Genomic DNA, 12,376 nt, shown 5'->3' on the forward strand with positions numbered 1-12,376 from the left:
CAAAACTACAGCTGTCGGAGGGTCTCCACTGCTGACCTCCTCCTGCAGCTCCTGGGCTGGTTTTCTGGTCCCCCCCGAAATCCGCAGGAATGAGCAGCATTCAGCCGAACAGGCTGAACTACTCACGGTGCGAAAGGGAAAAGGTGTTCGTTTCAGCGCCTGGTCCTTGTCTGCGCCACAACCGTTCGTTTCGGACGACAGGCGCTCGGTCACTTTGTCGGTGTCAGTTAGCGACGTGGGAATGACATCACCAGATGCGTCTGACTGCAGGCCCTCTTGCGTTAACACAGTGGCTTTGTGACCCCCCCCCCCCCCCCTTATGGCCAAGGCCAGCTCTGAGTAATAAGTGCAGCTTGGCCTGCGTGGCTGAAGCCTGTCAAACCCGTTCGCCCGCAGGAACGTCTCGAATAATAGTGATTAATGAACGTGCCGCTGGACCGCCCGTGGTCCTGCGCTGAGCCAGCCACTCGCTCCTGAAGTACTTGCGGCCACCGCCACTTCTAGAGAGCGGAGCGCGCTCGCAGGCAAAACTGAAGTATGGAGGAGTACCGGTGACTGGGACCTGATGTCTCCTAAAATGGGGGAACAGGGGAGTGTGCGCGCACAGTCGTGGGACAATAGCGTTTTGTGCCCCTGGTTTACCTCTTCTCCTCTCGGCATGTTCCTGCAGCTTCCCCCCCCCCCCCCCACCCGCTGTCTCCCCTCATCAAATTTCAGAGTGTGTGTGCGAGGATGCCGAGAGGAGACTTGAAAGAAAGTCTTAAGGATGTGAGCTTATACACCGTGCCAGATTTTGTTAAATAAACGGGAGAATGCGGGTGCCGATTCTTTTGGTAATTGTCCCTCCTGGCTCTGTCTGTTAAAAGTCTCGGAGCAGCCTAAGCCTATGATCACTGTAAATGTTAATCTTCTTATACTTAAGGTATCAGGTTTTTCGTTTGATGTCCCCAAACATGTTGACTCCAATCTCAGACGCGAAGGCAATCCAGACACAGCTATAGGCAAGCAGGTTTTGTCATTTTTCGTTTAGAGAAATTCATGTTTCTCTTTCTCACCCAAGTGTTTGGATATTACTTTCATCCGCGGGCCCGCAAAATACAACAGATTGAAAAAGAGCAGAAATAATTACAATTATGCACTTCTGTATTTGACTTTTTTCCTCTCCGTGCAATTTCCTGGATCATTGTGGCCTGATTCATTTTTAATCAGTATTAATCCTGTTTCAGAGCTCAGCTGGTTCGAGGCATAATGGCAGTGGTTTTTTTTTTTAATAAACAGAACAGACTCCTCTTTCACGACTTAAATTATTTAACAAATAATTGAATGGCTGGGTTTTCCCTGTGTGTGTTAGCATTGTGAATGTTGATGAGGATGATTGTCTCCCCTTTCCCACCCAGGGATGGAGCAGGCAATGATATGCACCAGCTTTCTCAGGTGTTCTGCAGAGATCGGAGGTCAAAGGTCACATTCAAACGGACATTGTCAGAATGTCATGCAGTCAGAAAGCATTTTCTCATTGGCTAAGATCCGTACAAGGCTCATGCTACAGGCTGCAGGTTAGTGTGAGAGCACTTGCACAATGTCTGATTCATGTTTGCTTGATTGTTCACATAAGAATAATTGCTGAAGAATAGCATAAGAATAATGTGCTAAACACATACTGTGCACCTTCATATTTTTATAGTTTGTAATTTTCATAAACTGTTACTTCATTGTTGATGGTAGTATATCCAATACAAAGATAAATGACTACACTCACAGTCGTTTTCTCTGTATGTGCTGAGATATCAACTTCTAATGCCCTAGTCCACAAAGGAGAAACTGTTCCTTCTCCACAGGAATAACTACTAAAATAATTAAAAACAAGCATATATTAAATACACTTAAATAAGATGTATGCTGAATTGTGTAGATTTATCATTTGGAAGTACTTGCAAATTTAAAAGGGAGATATCTCTTTGATCCCCAGTGTCTCTAAATACTGGAGATGCTGTGGAAGAAAAAAAAGGTTTTTATAATTGCATCTGATTTCCAAACCTTGAATTCTATTCGCGTTTTTGAACTGTAATCTTTGAACTAGTTAGACTGTAGTTACAGCTTGTTCTTCTCCTGATAGTGTGTACAGCAACAGTGACTTGCAGGAGTCTCTTAATTGATAGATTTTACTTTCAAATGACTTTCCTGGTGTAAGGAAGGTTAAAAAAAACAAAATGGTGTTCATTCGGCAGCCACTGACTGTGACCCGTGTGTAGAGGCCACTCCTCCAGGGAGCCAACTGGCAGCTCAGTGCCTCCCATGAGTACTGTAGGCCAGACATTGCTGCAGTATACCTACCTATACATTACATTGCATTTATTTAGCAGACGCTTTTGTCCAAAGCGACATACAAAAGTGCATATCGTGGTCATTGGAACAACTACAAAACACTGATTCGATAATGGGTGAACTGGATATCAGGAGAACTGGGGTGGGATTTGCAGTGGGGGTTGGGATAGTGGGGGGTGGTGGGTGTCTTGGCGGATGTGAGGGACTAGAAAAGTGAGAGACCCCTCGCTGCCAGTTGTTTTACTTTCATTTCCGCTGTTCTGACCTCTTTGGCCGACCACGGTGAGCCAAGCTCGGTGCCCCCCTGGCCGCCACGGCCTTTTTTCGCGGCTCACTTTTTTCGCGGCTCACTTCCTGCCCACCTCGCAGCACCGAGGCGGGCTGACGAAGCTTTATTAGGATCAGGCTACGGCGCGGTGGCAGGCACAGGCTGGGTAGAGAGAGAGAGGAATTACCCAGCCTAATGATCGAATTAAAGCAGTGAGTCACCGAGAATTTCCATGTAATTGTTTCATCCAAGAAGGAGCTAATAGATTATCTGCCCGAAAAAGAAAAAAAAAAGGAAAGGAGGTTTTGCTTTCTCGAAGGAATCCGCTGTTATTTTGGAAGAAGCATGTCATTACTATCCATGAGTAATGCTGACATGTATTCTGGGGGATTGGCGCTCGTTGTCCTTGTCAAGAATTACCATTTTCCTCACGGTGTTTAGCCGAAGACAAGAACGCGGGTCTGCTTCGGAACCTGTCTCGGTGGTTATGGGCACAGACGCCGGTCAGACAGAGATGCATTTAAGTTTGGTTTTTCACTCAGTCTAAGCAAGGGTGGATGAAAATACACCGTGTCACAACACGCAGTGTTTGAGTTCGGTCTCTGCTTTAATGGTGAAATCCCGAAAATGAAAGGCCTAGGGCAGCAGCCCATGCTGTTGTGGTCTCTCAGTGTAAACTCTGCGGTCACTCTGTTATTCTACTCAGGTTTCGGGGGGGGCGAAAGGCCTGTGACTCTGCAGTGCCCTATTTTTATCTGATTTATATAATGAAAGTTCCACGTATAAATAAATGTTTTAAAACAATAGACAGCGGAGGTTTGCTTGGGGGAACGGTGCAAGCATATACTTATTTTGAAGAAAATAAATGACCAGGCCTGAACCTGCTGTGGAACTTTTTGCTGTCCCAAAGACTCCAGGTCTTAGATCATCAGCAGCTGAGAGTGAAGTATAATCAAACTTTGTCTCAAATATTCAGAAGTAAAAAAATCAAAAATATTATTTTTGCAATTACATACATAAGTCCATGTATCAGTTTCAGTTGTAGGATGCCCATTGCTACTGAGAGCTGGTGAATCTGGGGGCGGGTCAGGTATGCAGTGGAGTCTTCATGGCAAGAGTGGTTAACCAGGAACAGGAACACGGGAAGACCTGGAATAGTCACTGTCTTTAACCGTTTTACTATGGAAACATATACCTCCAAATAAATAGTAACCAGACACCTGGAACCTGCGGCAAAGTAATAATGATGTCTTCCTCAAGTTGCACCTACTTGTCCCTGTCTGTTGTTGAACGATTGTGAATATACTGGGGTTTTTTGTGTGTGTCAATTGTGGGTTTGTGAGCCGGAGAGAGAGAGAGGGAGAGGGAGAGAGAGAGAGAGACAGAGACAGATAATCTGTGGTGTTCCTCCTGCAGGGGTTTAGGGCCTGTATGTGATACGCAGACCGCTTCCTTTCATCTGTCATAGACGTTGACAAGGCGTCCTCCACCACATTTGGAGTTATCTAATGACACGTCATGTGATGTAATGCCTTCAGTTTTTGCTCCTGTATATAGATGGAAGTGGGCATGACGTTATGCCATGCCGGTGTCCGATTACGCTCATTTCTGGCTGCAGTTTGGAGGAAGCAAGCCTAGAAACAGCCGCCTGGCACCCTCCCTCCCTCTCTCTCTCACTCACTCACAGGGTGGCTTCTTCAGTAGCGAAAAGCAATAAAAACATTTTACCACAACAGAAACGAAGAGGCAAGGCTGTAGAAGAGATTGGAATACAATTCCGAATGAGCGGCAGTGAGAAGCAGTACAGTTTTGATGTAGTACAGTTAGCGTGCAGTTTCAGTGCACTAAGTGTACTACACCCAGTATATTAGCTGTTCAGCATGCAGTACACTAACTGTACTGCACTCAGGTACGCGGGCTGTACTCTGCTTCCTCTGTTTAAGAATCCCCAGCCTTCCCTTTACTAGCTCATCACATGGAATTACAAAGCAGATCATAACGTCACGTGTGAAAATTTCGTCACAGATGAAAATTAGCCTGTATGGCTAAATCTGGCACATTTACATTGTGCATCTAAGTTCTCATGTTTGTTAATGTGCACTGTCCCTTTCTTAAATAAAATAAACCTTAAACCTTAAACATAACAGGATCTGGAGAGATTTATATATGATTCTAGGACTGTATTGCTAGTTGTGATATATTTCCCTTTCTTAAATAAAATAAACCTTAAACCTTAAACATAACAGTATCTGGAGAGATGATGCATCATTCTAGGACTGTTTTGCTAGTTGTGATGTATATCCAGTCTCACAGATTTTCTGGACGAAAGTGTGCATGCGAACAGACCTGGCACTCCCTGCCATCCCCCTGTGCACCAAACACAGGCGTCTGTGCTGCGAACATCATTGCTTGTTGTAATGTAGAATGTTAAAAATAGGCATTCCAAACAGCATAGTAGAATGTGCTCGAATGGCTGATTATAGACCATGCCACGCTACGGTTTGATATGCATTCAGATGGGACATAACAGCCAGGTAGGGGAAAAAAAAGTGACAGCTGGTGTTTGTTTAAATAACAGGTTCGGCTTCTTGAGGGAGGAAGATACTGCGACAAATAGCCGTGACTAGACTGCGCTTGATGACCGTGATTAAATGGCGGTGTGTACACGTGAGTGCACGTGTGTGTTGCGTAATCGCCAAACTTTAACCAGGGGCAGCAGCAGCCACCTCACCACAGGAAAAAAGAAGGTTCAATACAGAGCTCTCAGAGTTAAAAGGTACATTTTGTGTAGTGATTGTGCGTGCTGTCAGGCTACATTATGGGCTAAACCACACCATTAAATCCAATAACTTATGTTGTATTGCATTTAAAACTGCTGGAGTGGAATTACATCAAAACCACATGGATCACATCACATGTCTATGGGTATTGACAGTATGTGATTATCAAGTGATTATCAAGTAAAGTTTGCAGATTAAAGATTAAAGGTTGTTTTTTTAAAAGCTGCATTGTAAGAAGTAAAAGTCTACACAGACAAAACACGACAAACTCTAAGTTTAGTAATACCATTCTTTGCAGCTTCTTCTTGCACACACCGTCACATCTAAAATTTCCTTCAGCTTGGACTCAGTTCACAGTCTTCATCCGCTGCTCGGGAAGACAGTGAAGGCCTTTTAACACCACCTTATTGACCAGCAGCGGAGTTTACTAATGAAATGGGGATTTCACGTATTCTCAGACGTGTCTTTATCGATCAGCGCGAAAGACCTGCTAATAGGTCCCCTAGCACCTGTTTCCTAACAGGTACAGCGATTGATCAGCAACACGCCGCGCTCTCGCAAAGCGATAACGAACTGCAAAGTCTGAACACGGGGAACTCGGAGAATGGAGTTTGCCCGTTGGCAAACAAACGCTGAACCTCAAGAATGAGAGAGTGAGAGTGTGAGACGGACAGAATCAGGGGACAGTCGGAGAGAGAGAGAGAGAGAGACAGAGCTCATAATAGAGAGGATAGGCTTTTATGCATTACAATTAGTACTGCTCCACAGAAACTATATTTAGATTTGACCTCTGTGTAGTCCAGACAGATGCACTTCGGTGTTCTTTCACAGTCTGTGCTCTTTAGTCCTTGAGTAATATCATTTTAATTTTTTTCTCGTTCTTTCTGCACCTTTTACTGCATATGCTTTTCCCACCCGGGTTTCCAGTGAGATTGTTGAAGCCATGATACAACCATGGTTTGTCATGGTTTTATCATTTCCACGTCATCAGCAGATCATATTGCTATGAGAAACACTTTTTTAACTCCTCAGGTTTGTACACTGATTACCACACACTTTAATGTGTTTTATACTTAGGTAGGCTACTGTGCATTTAAGCTGAAAGGCTAGCACGCTAGTGTGTGTGCATTAGTGTGTGGCTACCGGTTTTGGTTAAGTGTCATTGGCTGTTCTAATTTTTTGTCGTGATGATTTCTTCTATTCCCTTTGGCTGCCCGATCGACTCCCCCCGATGGCACGATTCCACTTTTTAAAAACACTTGTTTTACGTACGAAAAAAATAAATAAATAAATAAAATGAATTAATAAACACGCTCGTTATCCTCTATTCCCCCGTTCTCGTTGTTGTTGTGGTGGTAGCAGCACGGGGCCCGCGGTCGGCCCAGTAGGAGGTGTTTCCTGTCGAAATGCCAGCCCACTCTGGCACATTGTTCCCCGGTAACTGCCTCTGGAGCTTCGCCAGAGCAGTGCGGTCCAAGGTTCAGACTGTGTTCGTACACAACCAATTTAGCAAAACAACAAGCTGCACGGAGCTCTGGGGTGCTCCGAGCATATGTGAAGGCACCCACGAAAAAAAAAAAAAAAAAAAGATAGGGAGAGAAAGATAGATGAAGCCAGGAGATGAAGAAAGTCTCTTCCCGCTCATAAATCATGTTCTCCTGGTAGCGCATGGGGAAGAACATACCGAACAGTTATCAGGTGTGTCTGTGACGTGGCAACATCTATTACTAGGTTATGCTAAAATGCCATATGCTGATATGATAAGAAAAACACATCTGATTGATTTTTTTGTTTTGCTGCGTCCGTTGGTGCTCGTATATTACATGTGCGCCATAAATCACATTATTCCACTGGCAAAACACGAGGACCCAAGGTAATACTGTAGTTCCCAGAAATTCAGCAGAAGTTTGAGAAAACTTAAGTAATAAATCCTATTAGTGGATTTATTAGTTTCTCTTTGTATTCATATAACATTTCACATTCATCAAAAATCAAAGGTTTAAACATTTAGTATCTGACTGTGATCTCCGTCAGCGCAAATAAATGCACTTGTCAATATCGAGCTGGAAGATTAAGAGGGAATTAAGGCAATTGCTGCAGGCCTTTTCTTTTTTTTTTTTGCAGTCAGTCAGTAATGCATTCGGTATATTGAAATGTTCCAGGGCTTCTCTGTTCTGTGTCAGTCATATCCCACCAGTCTGACTCTGGCAGAGCAGAGCACTACATGTCTGGGAAGGGCAGGAATGTGCGCATGGTTTGGGGGGCAAGAGGAGCATACCGCACAGCTACATCCCTTTCAGTTTGTGTCATGAAGCCTGCGGGCCTTCGCTTTCAGCTCCTTGAGTATGGCAACTAGATGTTAGTTAAGCAGCATAATGCCATAGTTAGTCTCCCAGTAGTGGGGATAGGGTAGTAGTAGTAGTAGTAATAATAATAATAATAATAATCATCGTCATTGTCATCATCATTATAATCATCATAATAATAATAATATTACTTTATTATTGTGCATGCAGCTTTGAGCCTTGCACAAAGACATTCAAAGACATTCAACCTGATTGATCAAACAATTGAGGAGTTAGTAGTATTTTAATTTATTTTCCTCTTACAGTGCCATCTATTGATCAAAGACTGCCAAAATTTGCAGGGTACCTCAGAGGCAACCCTTACCCATGTATGCCAAATTCTGTGACGATCGGTTGCAGTATTCATGGGTTGCAGCTGTTTTAGCAAAAATGGCCTCGCCCACAACTGTGTTGAGGGAGGGGTAATTCTGTTTCATGCTTTTAGCTGAATGACTGGACACAGAGCCCTTGACCTTGGGTCTGATGGGTTAGTTTGTGGCCATGGCAGGTCACCCTGTCCTCATAGCACTACAGATCCTGTATCAACCAGAAATCAGCCAAAGATTGTCTCTCTCTCTCTTTCTCTCTCTCTCTCTCTCTCTCTCTCTGTTTCTCTTCCTCTCTCTCTCTCTCTCTCTCTCTCAATGAGAACTGTGGACACACTTAACTCTTGACAAAACTCTGATAGAGTACGTTTTATCACTGCTGCATTTCTACAAATCCTATTATCGCCGACTTAACTCTATTAGAGTTGATTTAACACCGAGCATTGCATTGTGTTCTCTGTACGCTTCAGGTCGTACGTTCGTTCATCTTCTTTTGCAGAATGCAGCAAAACGTGATGTGGCAGTATAATTACAAATTTTATTTGTTTGGAAAAAATAGGCACAATATCACCACTCTGTTCCGTAGGAGTGCAACTTTCCATTTCACTTGCTGCTGATTTGCTGTCGCACTCCTACTGTAATAACATTGTATTTGCCCTTGTCTGGAATCGAGTAACTCGCATATTGCAAGACGCATGGAGGACAGAGTCTCAAGGACTTACACGGTCAGTCTGTGTCTGAGGCCGTAGCTTTTACCCGTTCCTTTGTCCGCGCAGTACTCTCTCAGCAGCACTAGACTAGAAATGATCTCTTTCAAGGAAGGTCAAACATTTCATTATTCAATCAATAAGAAGCAACTTACAAATCATATGTATTGATCATTACAATCATTTAGCAGAATGTAGGGCAGACACTAAAATCATATGCACTTAGTCTTAACAGCTCGCATTAAAGCAATTATGCTCCCAAACTATTACTGACTAAAAGTATGCATATTATGCGGCATAATACATCGTTTCGAGTTTTTTTTTTTCCCCCCCATTCAATTTTTTGTCATAAATCAAAGCCATAATTTCTATTGACCATTTCAGGTGAAATGCTGGCGGTATATGGCTATGCAAATCGAGTCCGGCTGCAAGATGCAAGATCACCTGGCATTATGGGTAAAAAAAAAAAAAACTAACCCATGACATAATGCGCTTCTGGTTTTATATGTGCGTCAATACATGTGATGTATGTACTGACGACAGTGCAGCCGCCCCACAGACACGCTAATGAATGCAGTGCATTTATATGAGCAGTCAACGGGTCAAGGACTTAGTAGGAAATAGTAGCCCCCCCCCAGTTATCAGGTAATAAATGTTTACGGACAATTTCTTCCCAGATTTCTGCTAGTGCTAGCGGAGGGCTGCTTGAGCTGTGGATATAATTCTCACTGCTGCGCTCCGGTGAGGAGCAGAGGGAGCCCTGCGCTGATGTGCTTGTTCGGTGCAGGAGATGGGCTCTGATGTTTGTGCTGTAAGCTCGCACAATTCCATAAGAGAGAGAGCCTAAAGTGCTAATCCTCTCTCTTTCTGTGAAACGGAGCTAAATTTGGACTTACACATTTAATTCCTGGTTTTAGCATTTTAGCTCCTTACCGCCTGTATTTTTTTCCTGGGCTAATGTACATTCTGCGAAGAGAAAGCAGTGCTTTTTTTTTTTTTTACTGAAATTTCTCATCCGGTTAACTAGGTTAGAACCCGTACAGGCCTTTATCAGCCCACAATATGTACATTGTTTCTCCATTTTGTGTTGGATTTGCTCGTCCCATTAAATCAATTAGATCTTTCAATCCAAGACAAATATTTTTTACACCACCATAGCTCAGCCAGCTGTTTTTTTCATGAGTGTGTTCCCATTTATCTCTATGCACTGACAAAGATAAAATGCATTCATGAAAAATTAATCGTTAACATCTGCATATTTTGATTCCCTCGCTCGATTTGTGGTCTCCATTTTGGAAGAGAAAAATGAGAGTAATATCGGGCACAGCATCTCAAATCAAAATAATTTTGTTTTCTTACACAAACCCTTCATATAAATTTAATTACAGTGAATGAGGTTATCACAACCAGTCCGCCCCGCCTATCTCCCCAATCCACTATTTCATTATGTGAGAATGGAAGAAGAACAAGAGCATGTTGGAAATTAATATTTAAAGAACTGTAAGTGCTTGCATTCAAGACTTACTTGCAACAAAGAAAATTTATCTTATTTAATCTCAGAAATGCAACTAAAAAAGTGTATCTCTTGTCCAGCATATCCTGCTGAATCCGTATGAATTCACGTCCATCTACATACATCTGCCTTGCATTGAACAATAAGCTCTGAAATATCTTCATTATATGTCTATCGGTATGTTTCAATTACATATGTAATTTGTAATGTTGCACTAGAATCACACATCTTGGAAAAGGAGAAAAGTTTCTAGGCTAGCAACTTTCTTGGATTGCTTATTTGAGTTTTCCGATGCATGTCCATCAAACGCCATATTAAATGGCTGATGCGGCCCTTGAAATATCATCTATAATTATTTCCCAGTTCATTATGCGAGCATGGCCGTTTGATGTGTTTGAATGACTAATCTAATGAATGTGCGAATGCAGAAACCGTCAGTCCCAGGACCGATTTGCGGCCACGCATTCTTCACCCGCCAGTGATGCAGAACGAGTAATTACTCAATCAAGCACAATTACACAAAGAGCAGAGAGGGGCGTAATCAAGTGTAAACATCTAAACAATGATGATCAGAGATGCCTGGCCACAGGGTTGTGGGAGAGGGGGTGTTGTGGGCTGGGAAGTTTTTATTTATCAAATATGCAGAACTGATTTTCACCCTGCAGAGACTGTGTTCTTTTTTTTCCCCCTAGTCCCCCATTTTGAATGAGCTGTGGGGTCCTGTAAGTGGAATAATTGAATATTTTGGACTGTCCCAGCCATAAAGCACCTAATTTTATTAGCTGAGGTGAGCCAGTGTTTGGTGTTATCGATATATAATTTAATATCTGCCTGCTGCATTCTTTTTAATGCCGTGGCCCAGTTTCTTGTGGATTCTCATACTGTATTTAATTAATTCATAAACTATTTCTGTATGTACATTTGTTTTTATTTATTGTTATATGAGAGATGCTAGGTTTGGTTCCTGCAGCTTGTTCCTGCCCTTATGTTAAGTCTGCTTTTCAATGAAAAAAATGTCTGTAGCTTCAGCAACTTTACGCACATTCCCATTTTGACCTCTTATAAAATCATCTTATTAAACATTTAATTTTAAAAATGTATTTATATGGTTTATTTGGTGGGGACACTGCAAGTTAACATAGTACCACTTCAACTCGTTACAAACAACCTGATGTAACTGATGTACCGCATACAGAAATTATAGCTATTGCTAGTTTCCAGCTCCTGTCCCTAGTTAGGCTTTTAATAACATTTGTCCTTACATTCTGATAGCGTAGCCATCGGTTTGATCCACGCGCTCGTCAAGCCCGGTGAACGGGCGGGGAGGGGTGGGGGGGGGGGGGGGGGGGGCAGGGGCGAGATTCGCTTCTGAGCCGCTTCTAAAGAGCCCCCCGAAACAAGATGACACGACAGGCCCAAAAGAACAGAGATATACTCCAAATGTTTGATGAGCGGCCCGGCAATAAATTCATTAATCATCATTTTATGCCTCATCAAACACTTTGCCAACCCCTCCATGGGAGTTCTACAAATTAGCCCCTGAAAAGGCAGTAATTTTAGTTTAGCTAGGTAAGTGCTTTTTGATTGCCTTCTCGAACAATGCTTCCCTTGACAAGCTAATAAATCAGGTCTTTCTAAACCTTAGGTGCCGGGGAGTATGAACAGTAAAGTCCACATAGTTTCACTACTGGTTTCATCCTGGAACAGGTCAAGTGAAATAGGGGACCGGGAGGTTTAAATTAATGGTTCCTTGTCTGGAGATTGTTTTTTTCATCAATTCTTAAGTAAACAGTGATGTCTCAAAAAAAGTGTGTGGAGGGTGGGGGGGGGGGTTAGGGTGGTGGGGGAGTGGGGGATGGAGGGGGGCGCAACTGCACAAAAGTAGAAATGGATCACATGGGGCCCCCCCTGGTTTGGGTTCAGTCCCGCCCCTTCTTCAGGTGGGGCTCAGGATTTTTTTGGTGTTTTTGGTGCGGCTGCAGTCTCCGTGTTGTGTCATGCTGGCAATGGCCCCTGTGCAGCGCAGTGCAGGCAGGCAGGCAGGTAAGAGGTATGTGCCGCGCACGCTATCCAGATGGCTCTTTCGTTAGGGGCCAACAAATTACCCGTAAA

Source organism: Anguilla rostrata, chromosome 16 (genome assembly GCF_018555375.3).
Source record: "Anguilla rostrata isolate EN2019 chromosome 16, ASM1855537v3, whole genome shotgun sequence".
NCBI lineage: Eukaryota > Metazoa > Chordata > Actinopteri > Anguilliformes > Anguillidae > Anguilla > Anguilla rostrata.